Below are 19788 nucleotides of genomic sequence, written 5' to 3' on the forward strand. Positions count from 1 at the left end.
TGTGATCCCGCTGACTCTCGCAAAGCTGCTTAAAAAAAAAAAGACTACACTTTATGAATTTTTAATTTGCCTTTACATCTTTGGTATTTTTTCGTCAAATATCTCAAAGCAGTTTTTTAATTTCCATTTTATATCTTGCTGCCTCTACATTTTATGTTCTCTTCTATTAGCATCACTTAGGCAGGATTTCTTTTGCTTTTGCTTTTATAAAGGATATTTTTTGGCCTGCATAAACCCTTGTATCTTTCTTCTTAACCATCCCATTTATTTTCTTGTCTCTTTGCTTCCTTTTTTTGGCCTTGGGAATGCAAATCTTCTGTGACTCGTATACATTCGTAAGCCTCCATGCTGATTCTATGGATTTTAATTTCCTAACTTCAAGCAGGAGGTTTCTAACTTCCTTCCTTTTCTTTAAAAAAAAAAAATATCCCCTTCTTGAAGTTTTAGTATCCCAGAGCGTAGTGCTTCTTCATGTGATCCTCTCCTGCAATGATGTTGAAATTATTTATGTGGTAACTGTTACTCAATGGTCCAGCTACAATTACTTCTTAAACCAACTCCTGTGTGACAGGACTAAGTCAAGTGTGGGTTAGAATATAGAGAATTATTTTTCTTACACTCTCTTTCACAGCATAATATTCAGTTGGGTAATATGTGGTGATTATTCTAATAGCTTTTATTGCCTCCCTGTTCTTTTTCAAATTTAACTTCACGATTATTGTTCTGATCCAGAGGTCAGAACTATGCCCCTGCTATTGTGTTTGTACTTTATGACCACAGGTTTTTATCCACTGCTGAGTCTACCTCAGGGTCCTCTCTACCCAGACATTTTCGTTCAATAGAATTCATGGAATTCTTTATGTATGGGGCTACTCCCCTCATCTTTGCAGCCTAACCTGTCCTCCCTATGAAGTTTATAGCTAAAAATTATGGTATGCCACTGATTATTCTCACCCCACCATGTTTCAAACATGCCAGGGTTTTTTTCTCGCAGTGAGACAGTCCAGATCACCCATTTTTCTCTTAAGCTTTTTGCATTGGTTTATAGGCACTTGTACTTTTATAACTGTAAGATTACTTGGATGAAAGCTGCAGGCTGACCAGTTGAAAAGCCTACAAAGCCTCTTCAACTAGATCACTATGGCATTTCCTGAGACATAGGACCTACTTCTCATTTTCCACCCTGGCAGTGAAAATGGTCTTAAAATGGAAGTAAGTTACATTTACAGCCACTTTAAGCCCCCTTTATGCTGCCACAGTGATGTAATGGGGCTTGGTGTAAATGAGAATCAGGGCTCATGGACCTGAAAAGAGCCATTTTATTTTGCATTCTGAAATCTAACAAGAGTTTGTCATCACTGCTCTTTCTGACCCATTTTAGAAGTGCCTTCCTTGGATCCCAGCACTTGTCACTGTACATCTCCACCAGGCACCAATTTACCTTGTCATATGAAATCTCTATTTCCTCCTAATAGCTTTGAATACTAATCAACATTAAGCCATCTGTATAGGTTAACTTAATGGAGTGGGTAGAAATGAACAGTTTAATGGGCTGTTCGCCTGTTCAGACCAAGGGAAAAGGAGAGCCTTCTTTCCCGGTTACCGCTTCTTTCCGGCTGGAAAGGATGGTTCTAGCAGTTCCTGTACTGGGGCATCCTGAAAGTTCTGACAAGAACTTACAGCTCCTGAAGCTAACAAAGGGGCTGATCCAAAGCCGCTGCAAGTGAGCGAGTCTTCCCACTTGAGTACAGAGGGGTAAGCCCAAATAGGAGTCAATAACTGAACCCAGGATCATCCTGATCAGAGACCTACAATAGTCTTCACTTGTTTAACATTGTTTTTATTTAATTGTAATGTTTGCAAACTTAAAATACCTGATCCAGCCGTTTTTCTTCCTAGATGCCTGAGGTACTGAGGCTACCATTACACTGTGTCTGTGACAGATCTTAATAAGATTTCAGCCCTGACTTCTCCATCACCCATGAGGCTTTCTTGGTCTTTCCTTGTCTTTACCATAATTCCCCAGCCACTTCTACTAAGGGTCTGATCCAAAGCCCATTGAAGTCAATGGAACGCTCTCCATTGACTTCACTGAACTGGAGCAGGCCCTAACTCCGCACCTGTACTTTTTAGGCAAGCAGCCCAGGTCTCCAGAGCAACATGTCTGTACTATACTAACCTGGTCCTACTGGTCTGAGCCCTTTGATAATCATTTAAAAACCATTTGTTATTTTGGTAAAGACATTTTTACCTAAAGTCATTCTAGTGCAATAAATAATACTCAGCACTTTCCCTCCAAGGATCTCAAAGCTTCTAACAAACATCAATTACTTCAGCCTCCCACCATTCCTGGGAGACTGGTGAGCGTTAGGTCTTTTTTACAGATAGGGAAGCTCAGGCCTGAAGGTGGTCATGGTGACCAGCACAAGGTTATACAAGTCAGTGTTAGAGTCAGGACTCGAATCCAGAGCTCCTGACTTCCCCATCCTTCACTGCATCAATTAGGCCATGTGCTTCCCTTGTCTTTGAACAGAGAAATGGCATATTTTAAATAGTCCAAGCAGTGAGTTCTCTAAATTACTCCCCCTGCAGAGATGCATGAGTATCAAAGACCTCAGGGACAGTCGTAACACTGGAGACAAATTAACAGGCTGAGAGCCCTGGACAATACAATGCACTTTTGGAATTGGGCTGCTTCCTCAAATGCTCAGAAGGCTGAACTTAGTGTATTATATGTTGTGTACACACACACGCAATCTTACATTTGCTTTCTGCTCTTTGCTGCTTCTTGATGTAGCATGAAGATGGACTCCGTGTTTGGGAGTTTTGCTGCTGCTGTTCATTGGAGATATTAGGTTCAGATTTTGATGGGAGATCTGAATAATGAGGTCACATGAGGCTGTACCCTGAAATGCTACCCCCCTTTTTATTTTTCTATGAATATCAGAATTGTTTGGAGTGACAGGGTGTGGAGAAGACGACCTACAGCTAAGGTCATTCCCACTTGTGACATCACTATTCAGGTCTTCCAAAGAGCTTAATAAGGTCCTCCTTTTTTTTTTTAAAGGGGTGCGGGGAGGTGAGGCCCTGATATTTAATATGAAAAGTACCCCAACCCCACAGGCAGAGATATCCAGCAACTGGAACAGCTCAGCGTCCCCCACCCCCATCTACCCAGGTGGGCCAGGTTGCATAGAGCTTTTGGGGCCAGATTCTCAGCTGGTGTAAATCGACATAACTCCATCTAGTCCCTGATATTTTTTTTAGCTCAGTCTATGATAGTCTCTGTATCTCTCACTGCTTTTTTTAATCGACTCATTTTGAAAGAAAGCTGTTTTTATGGCAGCCTGACTTTCCCTCTGGTTACACATGGAGCAAGAACAAATTGCTTTTCTTTTTTGGGTTGTCTCTCTAAATACAAGTGTGGGCGCGCACACACGCAGAGTACTTGATAAAGGCTTCTGACCAGGAAATCAGTTACCTGTTTTCACAAAGTGGCTCTCTGTGACTGAGAGCCTTTGTAGTCAGCTCTTCCATCTGTTTGCCTAAATGGTCTTTAGGGAGACTAAAAGCAGTGAACCTGGAATAACAACATTTGACTTCAACTAGGCCCCCTGAGAGTTCAGTTATTACTTAATGGATTGAATTGGCGACATATCCTATACCAGATAACAGCCAAGGGTTGTATTAAATTAACCTTCGCAAATGGGTATTTATTGGTGTGCTCTTTAGAGAAGGTTAGTTATTGGTCTACATGTGCTAGCTGTAATTAATATGGCTCTTCATGCTTCTACATGCTGATAGGTATTTGCACTGTCTGGGTGAAAAATTTCTCAGATTAAAGCCTTGATGGTGGTTCTAGCCATTTAGTGATCAAGTGTCACTGTGTTCACTACATTGAGCATAAATCCTGTCTTGTAAACAGCAGGGAGACTAATGAGCTTTGCCCACATTCTGGTATCATTACAAGGGGTTCCAGCAGAGTAAAAGGGGAGTCGTTTGGAAAGAGGAAGAGAAACAGTGATTTGAAAGCAAATGGAAAAATTCTCAGGATTAGATAAATGAACATGTGTGTGTAGGGAAGGCTACACACACAAGACTTATAACCCACTCTGGTCATTTAGGGAAATCTCTGGGTTGTGGGGTTTTGGTTTTGCCTTAGTCCATATTGTAAAAGCTGTTTGTTTGGCAAAAGGTGAGGCTTATGTTTTTAATTTACACACCTAAAATTATTGGTCTGCTTCTATTTAGAGGTAAATAAAAGAGCTCATTTTTCATGCAGGTCATAATGAATAGCTCACAATTATAAAAAGACTAGTGTTAAACACCATTAAATATTGGCATTATTTTGTTATACCCCTAAGTGTTTTATTTGCTCAGCACTGTAATCAACTCCTGCAAGAACTCTTCACATCCAATTTTCGTCTTAGCACCACAGTGTACCTTGGGGTGTAAATCTGTCAGATATCCAAACACAGTGGGATACTTTTGACAACTTAATCCCAGCCTTCCCCAATCAGCCTTATGGATAATAGAAAGTAAGTCGAATGGACTGTTCCAATTTTCTATTTGTGGACTCAATGGCTAATTGACTGAAATAACTGAAGGAGGAATCAAAATTGAACTCTGAGGCAAGGGACTCTAACTAAAGTTTTATTTCCTTCAAGAGAGAAACCATGTTTAAAATAAACAAATCAAAACCCTTGCAAACTCCTTTGTTGGAAAGAAAAGCCCCTGTTCATCTGTGCCTGTGAGCAAAGAGATTCCACTGTCATTTTGGAGAAGAGGAGAGATGATGTGTTCTATATCTTTTTGAAGAGCAATTGATGAAAGAGTTTCCAAATTAGTCTTTTGGGAATTACTTCACGCCTGCATCTACCAAACACAACAACTTGTTTTAAAGGCTTTCACCAAGGATGTCACAGGTGGTATTCCCTACAGTGTAAGTGGTACATAATGTGACGTAACTTAATGCTGATGATGCCAAGCTATTCTCTTTCTGAAGCCCATTAATAATGTCCCATTTTCAGGAAGGTTAATGTTCCTGCATAGTATCCTAGAGACAAGTGACAATTTAACCTGTATCAGACCCAGAACTGATCCCCAGAAATAAGGGCCTCCAGAACTTTGGGAAAGTTCAGATTTAGATCAAGATTTTGTGGCTTGGGGTCTTCAGTTATAACCAGTCTGGGAAGTCAAATAATCACCTGCATGTATCTTATTAGATGTATTAGTGAATATCATGATTACTAGATATATCAGTGAATGCACTTTGGGTAGAACAGGGTTAGTGTAAACTTTAAAATGTATAGCTGTTCCACAGAAATCCAATCAGGCTGATAAATATTCAGCTTGATTTTATATATCCCTGAAGTGTTGACAATTATAACAGTTAATCCAAGGTTTATTCCTAAATGCTTTTTGGGCTGTCTGGTTTTTCACTTTTAGGTAATTTTTGCACTGCAGGACCTACAATAAAAGGAAGTTTCATCGGTATCATTTAGCAAATACGTTCAAAATGCTCTAACAGAAATATTTGCAAACATTAAGTAGGTTAGTGGGATACCAGTGGGGGCAAATTTTCCAGAAGCCATGACTGTTCACTTGGGTCTAATATAGACTTAGCACTTTGCAGGTCAGTGGCTCTGCTATTTGTCTCTGACCTAACAGATCTGGAGTTCTTCACATCAAAACCAAGTCTTGCTGAGCTGAGATCAAACGTGCTAAGGTAAGGATTCTGCCAGTGATTTATCATGCCAGGGAGAGTGATCGGGCCATATGGGGCCACTGCAAACGAAGTTGACATTCCAGCAATTTCTCATATGTGGTTATAAAGTGATTTTCTCATGTGGGACTTTCAAGTCAAACTGAACTCTTCCATGACATTTTTCTGAGGGCAGAGTTGTCTGTAATGTTCAAGATCTTAGCAGGAGAAATACTTATGTAGAGCAGCTAAAATGTGGCCTAGTTTGTAAGCAACACCCTGCACTTTGGTAATGAACATGTGAAATAGCAAATAGTTAACTACAAACAATTTTGAAGACTAATGTTGCCGTCTTCATTTAAATATTAGAATCATTCTCCCATGCAAAAATGAACACGTAATTCTGTTTTGTAGTATTATTTAACTACAAAATCAGTGCTGAGATGCACAACAACAAGCACAGCACACAAGCACCTATGCATGATTCAGGAAAAAACATGATGTTCAATCTTAGATTCATTTCTAAAAAAAATCCTTATCTGAATAGTCCTTATGCCCACTGCCTAAAATGGAAGTCCTTGTGTAAGGATACTGGTGAAAGGAAGGGTTTCCAGGATCCGTTTCTTAATTGCCACAACTTCATTAAAGTGAACTGGCAGCTCAATAATTGATTTTCAAAACAAATACCTCCTCCCTCCCCCCAGTTCCTGACAATGAATTTTTAGAAATCTCTCATTGTTTAATTTTTAGGTCTCAGTAAGTGCAATCAACCAGATGGACTGTGTGACCTAAACATAATTTTTCCCCTCACATGTAACCAAATTTGCAGTTACTTGTTCACGAATGGCGTTTCTTTTCTCTAAATGGCAGATCCAGTGCATAATAAATGTTTCAGGAATTTCCTAGTTTCCAACAAAACCCTTTCTGATGCAGGGCAGATTAAGACAGCGGAGAGTTTCACCAGAAATTAAAGAGAGCCCCACTACTGAAAGCATGACTGAAAGTTTTGTTAGGATTACATGAAATATTAGCTGGACTAGTGCAAGTGTAATTGTCCCTGTATTGTGCTACTATCAGCAGATAAATTCTTCATTAAATGAAAAGGTGCAAATTACTTTGAGAAAAGCAATTACTTCCAGTGCTGCGTGTAAAATTGTGTTTATAGGCTGCAATAATACAACCAAAACTAATAAGATGTTTCTGATCTGTTACAAGGACAGTGTAACAAACAATGCACTTTGATATATTTTTTCCCTCCTAGAGTATTTTCTGGAAGAACCAAACGCAAAATTAATCCCTTTAGTGTGACTGAATTAAAATAACGGCTGCTTCATCAGCATGTGCCACAGTGAGAAACTCAAATAGAAAAGGATATAATCGGTGTTTGGCAGACTAGGTTTTATGCAGGAAATACTTGTGAAGGAAACAAGTTAAGTAAGCATGCTACTACTGCACGTTGTTAAGACATACTTAATCTCCTCAACTAATTACCCAAACCTCCTAATTCAAAATCATACAAACAAAAACATTTAGATAAGCTGGATGTTTTTTCAAATAGGTGTCCCCTATGGCTTAGAAAATAAACACGACAGGTCTCCCCTTGTCTGATGTGCTGCCATTTGCAAAAGAGCAGACTCAACTCTCAGAAAGACAGAAGACTAATTAAGCCAGGGAGATAGGCAGATCAAACATTTGGTGCGAGGATTTTGTTTCATAGGGAGAAGAAAAATCATGTTACATTCCACTTGCACAACCGATTGACAGGAGGTTGTCAAACCCGATCAGTGTCTCCCACTACTACTCAGGAGTTGAATTTCCCACAGAACTTCTCCTCAAGCCACAGCCACTTCCAGCTGTACCGTTTTAACTCAATGGACATTGCAATGGAGTGACTCCTGATTTACACTGGTATAAGTAAGAGCAGGATCTGGCCCTGAAACTCTGTTCTCAAGATATTGATGTACTTTACTATTTTAAAAACTTAAATCCTGATCCACACCCCAGTGCAGTGAATGGAAAGACCGTCATTGACTTCAATGGATTTTGGATCAAGCCCTTGTTGTTTGAGGATTATATCCAGAAAAGCGATAGGCCCCAATCAGAGCTATCCAGACACACCGCACTTGGGATAAGGCTCAAAGGGGTGGTAAAGGTGACTCTACTCCATTTCAATCCATCCCAATCCATGGAACTGCGGCAGGCCAGAACTTCACCCACTGACTTTATCTGGGACTTACTGGCTGAATAAAGGCTTCAGTATGAGGCTTCTTTTGATGGTCTGGAACACTAGAGAGAGAGAGAAGCTGTTTGTCCCATCAGTTGTGTATAGTTTAATGTCCCACTTGCTTTTAATTAAAATAAAATCTCTGAGACTTGAACCACATTAAAATGGAATCACTCTTACATGGACGGGGGGGGGGGGGGGGGGGACTGTCTTTGTCAGTAGGAAACTAGATTCTTCTCTTTGAAATAGGACTTAAAGGACAATGTTAAAACAAAAATAGTGGGCCAAATCCTTTCCCAGTCTAACAAAGCTAATGAAGTTACAGTAGGATTAAATTGTCCCAGTATAGTTCATAAAGATCTTATCTGTTGTGGACAACATTTTAGATTATTCAAAAGAGAAATTTAAAAAAATAGTTTACTTTTCACCTGAAGTGTTTTGCATTTCATCCAGTAGTGACAATGAAACTGGGCTTGTCATGTCACTTTCACTGTGTCAGTTTCTAGGCAATTCCCCATTCTGGTTCTTATACTTTAGTCCCTAGTTGCAAATGTTCTAAATTTCCCACTTGATACATTTTGGATTTTAGATATTTTGTATCTTGTGTTTTTTAATAAAACCTAAATTTGAGTTAACGAATGAAAACCCCATTCTATGGCAGTGTTTCCTTAAGGGCCATGACAACTTGTTCCTGGCTCTACATCCAAATTAGAGCTGGGAAAAATCCCACCTGGTAAAAAAAAGAATGCTCTTCTTCCTTTAGAAATCTCTTCTTATTTGGGAGGTCAGGCAGAGCTGAATAAAAGTCAACAGACAGGCAGCCAAAGAAGGAAAATCAACGTGCGTGTGGGATTCGCAGTCTTTCTGGCTGGTTTCAGTCTCCAGTAAAGCAATGGAACCTCCCAATACAAACATCTCCCTACTGGCTGCTTGCGTAGCTACCTTTTCATCACCTAGGGGCCTGCTTCTGCTCCCTTTGAAGTCCGTTAGAGTTTTTCTATTTACTTCAGTGCAAATGGGATTGGTCCCCTCATGATGGAACAGCAGTTCATTGGAAGTCCTGGCTTGCTTGCCAGAGTTTAAATCTTGTTCACAGTTCATTGTCACTCTAATTAAAGTGATTACAAACAGTCCCCATTTGAAAGACACCTTATTATGAAAACAAACGCTGGACAACTTCAATGGGAGCCACACTGTTCCCTCAGCATTGCTTTAGTGAACAACAGAATAGCCACTGGCAGTTTATACCATTAATCTGTATATCCTGCCTCTAGCTGTGATTCTTCTATCCATCTATTGATTCAGGTTCAAAAGTGGTCCCATCACTGGCACGGCCCAAACATTGGACCATGTCATGCCACTGGCTTTATAAACAGAACTCCACATTGCTTAAAAGTGCATAGCCCATATCGTTTGTTTAGCAGCCACTGCAAAGCACTGTGTACTCTGTTCATTCACTGCACTACACCTTATTTTATTTATAGTTAGTTTGTTGACCAATCACCAAGTTCTCCACCGACATGCCAAGATTGTATTTTGCCATCATGACGCTAGTTTATAAAATATGGATTTTTCCGGATTCTGTAGCCACCTGTCGATTCCCAGGCAATCACAGAAATGCCCTGTGACACACTGTCTAGAATGCTGGAGGCTTGTTGTATCAAGGCAGCCATAAAAGTGAAGGAAAACAAAGCCTGAGAAAATAAACAAGCTGCACCTCTGATTGGCAATCCTGTCTAGTTCATTCCCTTCCCAATGACGAACTGTTAGAACTCCTGAAATGTTTCCAAAGGAGAGGAAATGAAGTTGCTGAGATGGGAAAGGATATGAAATTTCCTGACCAGACTGAGGTACAGGTGCCCAGTATCTGTGATGTTATGAAACATTTACCAAGGGACTGATGCTGAATTTTTTGCATGCCTCTAAAAGTGTGCCTCCCCCCACCCCCACTCCCGAAAAGTGCTATTATGTATTTCTTAATTCCTCCAGCTATGAGAAGATGCTGGGGGCCAAACAGCTGTGATTCCTTCATAAAGTACTTTGGCATCTGATGCCCCCCTCCCCCTCTCTTGTAGCCTTGGCGTTGAAGGCTCTCCAAGGAAAAAAGCCACATATGAAAAAGGGATCACTTTGATAGAACAAAACTATAACCAGCTACTAAATCAATTGAGTTAGGAAATTCCCATTCATTCCTGCATTCATCCAGAACCATGTCTCCTGTGGGAAGCCATTATTATTTGGATGTTAAAATCCTCTTCCTGTACCAAAAAAACATTTTTGGATCAGCAAAAGTACAAAAACACTGTTTATTAAATCCATGGGAAAATAATTCTATCTCAAAGGAACTGAAAGCTAGGCCACTGTCTGTCCACTGGCGGAGGTTCTTACTTGTGCACCTGGGGATCTTATAGAAAAAGTCTGATGACATCATCACTAAGCAATATTGAATTAGGAATGTAAATCATCCATTTCACTAGCACATCATCTGAGAACATTTTAAAAAAAGGAAATGAAAAGTTACATTGTTGCCACCTGTGTTGATTGCTCTGCTGAATTAAAACAACCCCAATGCTATTGTTCCTGCATATTTTTAGAGAAGACAGTAAGCATGAGAGGCAATGAACATGCAGGAATCCCTGGTGGATTTAAAAATCAGTTCCGCTTCCCAAAGCCAGAGTTAGCCCCAGGGTAAACATCAGAAGGAATTTGTAATTCAACAAAAACAAATTTCTTTCGATTCAGAGCAGCACAGAAGATATTAGCTCTGTGGCATATTTGTGTGGGGGGGGGGGGCGGGGGAAGCAGGGGGTGTCACTTAATAGGAGTTTGTAAACATAAATTTGCTTACCGATCATGTTCTAGAAATGAATTACAGCGATGTTTTGAGGTGAACATTGTTACTAATAATGATCAAGCCTCAACTGGGACAGACTACTAGTTAACTGGGCTATTATAATGGTTTCTTCATGAAGCTTAGACTGCTTTGCGTTAGGCTAAAACAGCTGCTACTACTACCCTGATTTTTCAGAAACGATGAACATCCACAAATCCTACTAAGGCCAGTTCTCAGTAGCTTTAAAATTCAGGCCATATATACCATAATGCATGATCCAAAATAAAAAATAGGACTGAGATTATATGTCTGCAGTATCTCCAGGTGACACCAAGAAATCCAGTGCTTGTTTTCTATAATATTCAGGATGATACCACAGGTTTCATTTTTCTAGGTATCCCGTCGTGTTTGGGACAGCCATGTGTCCTAATCAATGGGCCAATGCTTCCCTTGGTTACAACGCCCAGTGAAGTCAATGGGATGTGTATGTGATTAACCAAGGCCCTACTAATGACGTGATTCCCCAGGCAAAAATTGGGGCAACCATTAGGCATTCAAAGCTCTGGATTAGAAACTGTCTATGTGTGTGTGCATGAGAGTGAGTGAGAATATTAACCACGAAACCCTCGCCTGGCAAGAGAAATATGGGGACACACCCTCTCCCATTTCATTTTACTTAGATGTTACAGACGATTTTGGGATAGGGGGGTGGAGGGACCTGAGCTCAGGGCTCCAGTACAATTCCCCCTCTTTTTCCTCCCCTCTCTTCATCTCTGATGACAGCAGGAATATCCCTACTCTTTTGGAAAAGTGTTTTGAGCCCATCACAAGAGTTGGGCAAGAGGGCCCTCTTGTTGATGCCCCTTGTGAATAGATGGCACTTTGAACAGTGAATAACAACCTCCCCCACCTGTTACATTATGGCGTCAGCACTGATGCATTATGATTGGTCAGTTCATTGTACTGGATAGATTTGTGGGCTATTTGAAAAGGAACACGAATAAAATGGGAGAGTTTCTATTCTCTCTTACTGGTCTGACATGGCTGAAGTACTCACTTAAATGAGGCTAGATGGCAAACTTAATGCTTACTGCATTGCTTCCAAAATCTCTCCACTATTTTCCCCCTCGTTTGGCACAGTTTCATTGACAACACCCAGTGGGCTAGATTACTTAACTACTCACATTGCCACATAGCTAATACATGACATACTGTATACTTATTCTTTTCCCTATTGCAAACCACAAAAGTGAACACTAGGATTCAAACAAAAACAAATTACTTCAGCAACTCCTGGAAAACTCAAGTGGTTAATCAGTTACCTTTTATTTAAATATATATGCTTAATGCTGAATTAAGTTGTAAAAACCAAGGGCTGATTTATGGCCTCACTCAGCCTTAATTAACATTGATTCCAGGGGAATAGTAAATGTGAATAGCTTTCACAATTGAGGTTGAACAATGAGCTCGCTGGGTGTTGTCCAATTTGTAGCATGATTTACATGGAAGCAAGCCCTTCTTTTCCTAGGGTTATCCCTTTTTTCATCTGGTGTTTAGGATGGGTTATATATAATCCATAGATAGGAACATTTGCTGTCAAATATTTTCCCTGATTTAGAGCGAGCCACTACAATGGTCACTATAAATAAGGAAGAAAAAAAAACCCAATTTGAGGCTTTGCAGGGATTCCTTGTCCTTGCAATGTGTCATCACTTGTCCATTCCATGGCATTTTTATGAAGTGGCCATAATGAAAGTCAGATTAAATGTACAGGATATATACATTTAATCAACAGCCATTGGAGTCAGTAGTGCTGGAAGAGTTATAAAAGCTCTAGTGAATGCAAATTTATTGCAAAAGAATCTGGGTCTTGGTGGTATGAATGTCTGCTGAATGGTACTACCTGACACAGAACACCTAAAACTTTCAAAAGTGAGTTATTTAAGTGTAACGTTTTGCTTGTAAAGCCGCCAGCTGCTGGATTTCAAGACTTGAAACTGTTCCAAAACATTGGACGAGGTACTTTATATGTGCACTAGAGTAAATACTCTGATTTTACTGCCAATTTAAATGTGCTCAGTTTACAGTAATGAGCTTGTATAGGCATTACCTTGTTTATAGAAAGTGGAACAGGAAGAAACTAACATTAACCATTAACAGTAGCAATTTCTTTTGCCTTCTACCTCAACATTATGCCAAACAGATCTTTCCCGTGCCCTATCTAAGAACCTTTGCTGGTGCTGCTTTTTAAACACTATGGGGATAAATGGAGTATTGAATAAAAATATTACATCAGATAGGTCAAGTTAGTTTTGTGACTTCTGTGTTGCTATATCCAGTCCCTGCTTTGAAATGCATTTTAACAATATATACATGTCCTACATACTGGTGAACTTGATGATTGTTGTTGGTCCCAGCAGAACATGTTGTGGCATTTGTTAAGCTTTTTACAAAACCAGAGCAATTCCATCCGGGAAGAAAACCAAACTGCTGTTCCTGCCCCCTGTTCTCCTTCCCTCCCATCTCAACTTCTTTTATTCAGTCCAAATGTTTTATTACTTCAAGACAGAAAAATTAAGTAAGACGCTTCATGTCTCTGTGCACTCTGCAACCTTGGACAAACATCCTTGCCACCTCCCTGGCCATCTGCTTCTGGAGAGCCTCCTTCCCCCCCCACCCCCCGCCCCAGTATGAGCCTAATGTAAAGTCGATTAAAGTCAGTGGAAAGGCTGCCAGCAAAATCCTTGTTCTACACAGGTCATAGCCAGCTCTTTGTTTGTAATATCAAATCTGGTTTAAAATATACGCTAAGAAGTGACAATAACATGCCGGATGAGTCCAGCACGTGGTGTTACTACAGATGATGAGTTTTATTATTTCTGTTGGGTAAGCACCATAGTGTCCCAGTTGGGAGCAAAGCCCCATTTTTTAGGTGTTGTACAAACCAGTAGGACAACACAGTCCTTCGTCTAATGAGCTTACAGTCAATACCCCTGCCAGACCAAGGGTGCAACATCCAAACAAAATGATATCTGGCAAATGCCATGTTAGGCCCAAGCTTATTTATACTGTGAAGGTGAAGCTGGTGGAGGGGGTGAATTTTTTAGAACTAGGGGAGCGGAAGGAAGAAAGGAAAGGCAAGGGGACACTGCAGTGGGATAGAGAGGAGCAGGGCAAAGAGAATGTGAAGGAAAGCAGTGTGAGGAGTTAGCAGCTAGCAACAAATTAGCAGTGAGGAAAGGATGTCCAGAGTCCAGGGGTTCTGAAAGTGCCTTGCCGCTCTGCCCTGCTGCTGACACTGCCTACAGAGCTCCTATGGGGGTGCAGTCTCCTTTGCTCATAGGGCTGGCCTCGTCTGGGAGAAGGAAAAGGAGGCAGGGTGGGTCTTGGTTACGGGAGGTGTCCCCAGATGAGTTCAATGGTGGGTGCAGGGAAGGGACCAGTTGGGGCTCAGTCCCTCTCTGCTATGGGCCACTGTGAATACAGAACACACATCCATCATCTCTACAATATTTTCACATCAAGTCATTCAGAATTAGTTACCTTCCAGTGGCCCAGTCCATAAAAATCCAGAAAGCTGAGATCCACCAAATCCATGTACATGCAGATCCATCTTGCGCTTGTAATTGCCCATTGGTGTGCACAATTAACTTGTGTGTGTGTTTGTCTCTCTCTCTCTCCAGGTCCAAGTCTCACCCTTGACTTTAAAAAAAAAAATCAGATCCACACACTGTCCTTCACATTTCTCTCTCGGTTTATAGGCCTTTATTTATTTCTGTATGACAATGCCTCCTCTGTAGGTTCCTCATTGAGTTTTCTAAAATAGCAATAATTTATAATTCTCCAGTTTATTTTTCGAAGAGTATCCTTTTGTCTTTCCTTTCTCATTAAGAATTTCCTTGTATCTGGTTTCTCCTTATCTTTTTACTATCTTTCTCACTCCCTCACTTCCCAGGAGACAGACTGCAGCCTTATATGATCTTTCTCACTAGTCAATGATTCAATGTTACAAAGACCTCTAAAGCTGGTGCTTTTTTCAAGGTCCAAGTAAGTTATAACATTGGCTAGTTAACCCTTGTTACCCCAGAGAGGCAGGCAAGTGTTACTAGCCCTGCATTACAGACAGGGAAATTAAGACAGAAGGCAAAGTGACTTGCCCAAGGCGACAGTGGAAGAAATTGTGAAAGCCATTATTGGAATGGAGGAGTTCCTGGCTCCAAGCCATGTGTACAGACTTTTAGATCCTGGTCTCTCTAGTAGAAGCCAGCTCCGCAACAGTTCTAATCTTATATGTTCTTTGCACAGTGAAAAATAGAATTATGGATCTATTTGTAGTCAGATGAGTTTCACCAAAATTCAAACCCCCATGGAATTATCAAACACACACAGTCAACTGAGGAGTATTGTGCCAGCCAGAGTGATTATAATGGATGGTGTCACACTAGGTATATGGAAGTGCCCAGATCTGGCTCAATCCTGCAAATTCACAAATCTCTGGGGTGTCTTTGCAGGCAGTGTCAGGCAGGGTAAGGTGTGCAAAACTTTGCACATTGTTGAAGAGTTTGAGAGCATAGTGTGCTGCAGTGTTTTCCTGGTATCGTGGCCAAAAAGCATGCAACACCACTTTGGAATATAATGAGCTGTTGAAGGAAGATCAGATCTCTGCAAGATTATGACATTTTGCACAAAGTCAAACCACTTTATCCTCAGAATTTGATGATGACAGTGCATATGGAATACCTCTAGACGCTCTGTGTCTGCCTGTAAGTGGGTCCAGGTTTCTGACCCATACAGCAATACAGGTAGTACACAAGTTTGATAGAGTCTGAACTTTGTCTTAGGGCAAAGACGTTTTTCCATCCATAAGTTAGACATGGACTTCATGCAAAAGACAGTGAGACCTAATTGTTGAAGAAAGTCCAGTTTGGTGTGACTGTTTGACTCTGCTGGCAGTCTAGGTAGATAATCTAGTCAACACTCAACCCCACCTGCACCAAGGGTTCTGTTGGCCCAGATCTGAGGTTCTGAACCTTGGCCTTCTGTCATGAGATGCCTCCACAGTGCAGGTAGTGTCTTGGAGACTGGGGATTGAAATTCTCTGGCTTTTTCACAAGTATCGCACCACCGCTGGCATAGTCTTGGTCAGTGAACACTTCTTGACCAATCTTGATTCCAACATGTGGCGCAGCAAGTGCTAATATCCACTTGATAGTTTGACAGACTAGTGCCAGGGTGAGAATGCATCCCTGCCATGCAGCTGAGGTTGGGTAGAAGCTGTGAAAGCTGAGAACAAATGCGCACTCTTACAGTGGGACTGATGTGACGATCATGTACCAGATTTAGCAAAACATCTGGAACGCCAATTCTTTTCAGTGTGAGCCAAAATCCTGATCTGCCAACTGAATCAAAAACCATGTTGATATTGATAAATGCCACATGAAGCAGAAATGCAGCTCAGCCAGCAGGTAAAGTCATCATCCATTGTGGACCACCCAACAGTGAAATCTGATTGCGTGGATGACAATGTCTGTTAAGGAGCAGCTGCATCCTGCCAAGCCGAATGCAAGTGAAGACCATTCCAGGGACTTATAATAATGAGATTGGCCTGCAGTTGCTACATTTGGTGTGAGATGCTTTGCCCTAGTACAGGGACACTAAGATGTCATCTTTCCCTTCTGCTGATGCTCACACATAGGAACAGCTGATGCAGGCCAACGCTCACTGGTTCCAAAGCATCTTTGAGTAGCTAGGGTGGAATGCCATCAGGTCCAGCAGCATGTCCATTCTGTAACTTTTGGATGACCTTTCATACTTCCTTGGATGATGAAGGATCAGTGTGCATCTCTGGCTCTGCAGCTTTGTGGTGTGCCAGGTCACATAGCTCTGGACAGTCATTAGCATGTATGTGGTTCAGCACATTTTTGTAATGTGTTTTCCATCTGTCCAGGGCCTCGTCCACTGATGAGCAGGGAGAGCTGTCTGGTTTTGTGATGGGGATGTTAGAAGGCTGTTTATGGCTGCCAGCCAGGTGCATGATGGCTCTGTGCCAAGGTGGCACTGTATCACCAGCTAGCAGCAAAAATCCAGTCAACTCCGCCATATGACACACTGCTAGTTCTTGGAGATTTCAGTGCCGTGACTGGCTGTGATCAAACTCGGTATGATACTGTGACAGCTTTGGTTAAGGTTCCCCAAATCATGACACCACCACCCAGCTTTTGACGTGTGCTGCAAAGGGCTTGTCTCGTATGGGTTCCTGGTTTACTTTAACCTTAACAACCATCACAGTAACTAGATTTCAAACAATGGATGTGCCATGAAGGAAACTGACCACATCCTCATCAGAAATTGCTCCATAGTGAGATCTTATGAGGCCTTTGGCAGTGCAGAAGCACCAGCAAACTCAGACCAAGACTAGCTTCCCTCAGGTCTCACTGTATTTCCCAACTCCTCAAAAGCCAGATGTCCACCAACAGTCAATGTCCAGTGTCTCCAATGTCCGAGGATCCTGTTGAAGCCCTGAAATACACACAGGCAGTTGATGATCACATATGTAAACTTCAGATTCTCTAGGACAAATGGGTGATCGCCTAAAGTGGTATACGTAATGCTATGTCACATGCCATGGCTGGAACAATTAGTTTCAGATGGTCATGCAACAAACCTGAACTTTCTGAAGAGGACTTTGATATATTAGTGAAAAAGGCAGAAGCATATAAGCAGGGAAATGTTTGAGAACGTAAATGGCAGAAAGGCATTTTCAAGGCCATGGCAAGATGTGACCATGAGATCTAAATCAACTCCCTGGCCGATGAAGCAGAGGAACTGAAAGTCGCAAAGTATAACAATCTGCCTCCTGCCTACAGGAAAATCCTGCCCATGATAAATAAGGCCATGGGTTTGTCTCACCAGATTTTTCTCTAAATTTTCTTTTATCTGTTTGTGTGGCTCCATCATCCAGGCACATCATTTGTTAGGGAAGTCAGGGCCCTTGGCCATCTCTCTTAAGCATGTTCTGTGGGTGGATGTCCAGAGCACAGCTTCAGAGGCACATTTGTCAGTATGACAGCGATCCCTTCACGTGATTCCCAGGTGTAGAAGTCAGAGCGCAGACTCCTGCAATGGCAGTAACAGCAATCAAAAGGGGTGACAAAGTCATGACTTTTGTCTAGACAAGTCTATGATGTTTAGGTTACTTAAATAGGAAGTACCATTTTTGTCTGAGCAGGCTCAGCAGTGAGGATTAACTGATCTCTGAGGAAGCGAGAAGGGTATGAAATGTGTGTCATGAAGTCATCTCCTGTCATGTAGCTATGAACTCAAAAGTGGGCCAGTTGTTGCCAAATACATGTATTTTTCCAGTGAAAATGAGCTAGGTTTCATGAAGAATTTCATGGAGGGATGTGGATTTTCTTAGTGAAAATGGACTGTTTTCAAGTGAAGAAGGGTTCACACTGAAAACTTATGGAAACTTATGGCTTCCACCCAACGTCATTGCCCAAGTCACCATTGAATTTTTGTATTTTGGGTGGTGAGAACAGCACTAACAGAGACAGCCACATTCCAGTCTACCAGTAGCAAACTATCATGACCCATGTATTTTGAACTCTGCAGATTTCTACATAAAAACAAATGTTCAGATATTCTCTGAGTAACATAGATCTTTCCTGTTGTTATGAATGAAGGGTCCAATCCTGAGTGCCTTACTCATGGTTAGCGTGTACAGGGTGCATATAACCCTGAGTAAACTGTGAAATGTGCTCACACCATACCTGGGGTGGTCAGACAAAAATCCTATCTTCAGCAGTGCAACATACTCCCATCTGCCTGGCTTTCCTGCTCCGTGGGCTAGCACACATGGGAGAGCATGGCTCAATGTTCTCCTTATCCCCTTTTGGGGTGGACTGGACCCAGAGCCAGAGAAAGGAAGCAATTCTGATTAGCTCTGTATATGGGATGAGAAGCTCCATGTGCCACTGTGTAATGGCCACCCACATTGTGGTCTCCCAGCATACCAGAAAAATCAGTTGTCATTAAAAAATCTTAATATAAACCATAAACAGTAGAGTAGTGATGTCTACAATTTAGAGACAGCTCTGTACAGCATATGCCTCATCGGCCATGGTGTTAAAGGTCTCCTGGCAAAGTGGATGGATGTTCAACACTTTGCAGGATTGGTCCCTTCACTGTGTGCAGTGAAGGATTGATGCTGAGCCTCCTCACTCCCATTGACTCAAAGGGTCACTCAGCTTCTTGCAAGATCAAAGGGCCCAGAAGGGGCTTTCTGTGCTGTAACCGAAGAAAGGGGTCTACCCTATAATCACAATTTAAACTGCCTTGCAGAAAACGGGCTTTGAACTTTAATCCTGTCGCTCCAGTCTAAGGTGGAACTCCTGCCCCCACTGAAGTCAATGGCAAAACTTCCATTGACTTCACTGAGTCCAGGACTTCCCCCTAGAGTGAATTATTTGTAAGGGGGCATTTCATATTTGCTAATAAAAATTTGTATTGTTTTTTCCAAAGTCATGCAGTAGAAATTTGGACCCCCTACTATGTAGTTACCAACACAGAGCCCCGCAGTAATGAACCTTTGCCAAAATAGCAACTGCTAGGCAGAATTAAAATCTGCATTTGATTTGTCCATGACAATTAAGATGATATCATTACTAACAGGACTTAACAGTAATTTCCATTGTTCTGTGCAGATATTTAATTCTGTGCTGTGACTTTTCCATTTGGTCATAATCAACTGACTATCTCTTGGAGAATTGTGATGTTTGAGATTACTTAATATTGTCTGGGTTATTTCAGTAACGAAACATTTACTTGCTGAGATGGGGATTTGAGTGACTAATCCATCATCTTGCCTTAGTCCTGGTAGTTTCAAGGTTTTGCTCCCATAAGTCAGTGATATGTGATTGTTTTTGTACAGTGGATGTCGCAAATTTCAATTTCAACCAGGCCACGTAAGCCCAGATCCTCCCAGGTATTTAAGCTCCTAACTTCCAATTAAATCACCGGAAGGTA

General features: G+C 41.4%; 1 protein-coding gene across 1 annotated transcript in view; it reads left to right on the forward strand.

Annotated features, from left to right (window-relative positions):
• Positions 1–19788, forward strand: part of ALDH1A2 (aldehyde dehydrogenase 1 family member A2) — a 66899-nt gene that overhangs the window by 9891 nt on the left and 37220 nt on the right. The gene's annotated exons all lie outside the window — the stretch shown is intronic.

This window comes from Lepidochelys kempii, chromosome 10, assembly GCF_965140285.1.
Source record: "Lepidochelys kempii isolate rLepKem1 chromosome 10, rLepKem1.hap1, whole genome shotgun sequence".
Taxonomy (NCBI): domain Eukaryota; kingdom Metazoa; phylum Chordata; order Testudines; family Cheloniidae; genus Lepidochelys; species Lepidochelys kempii.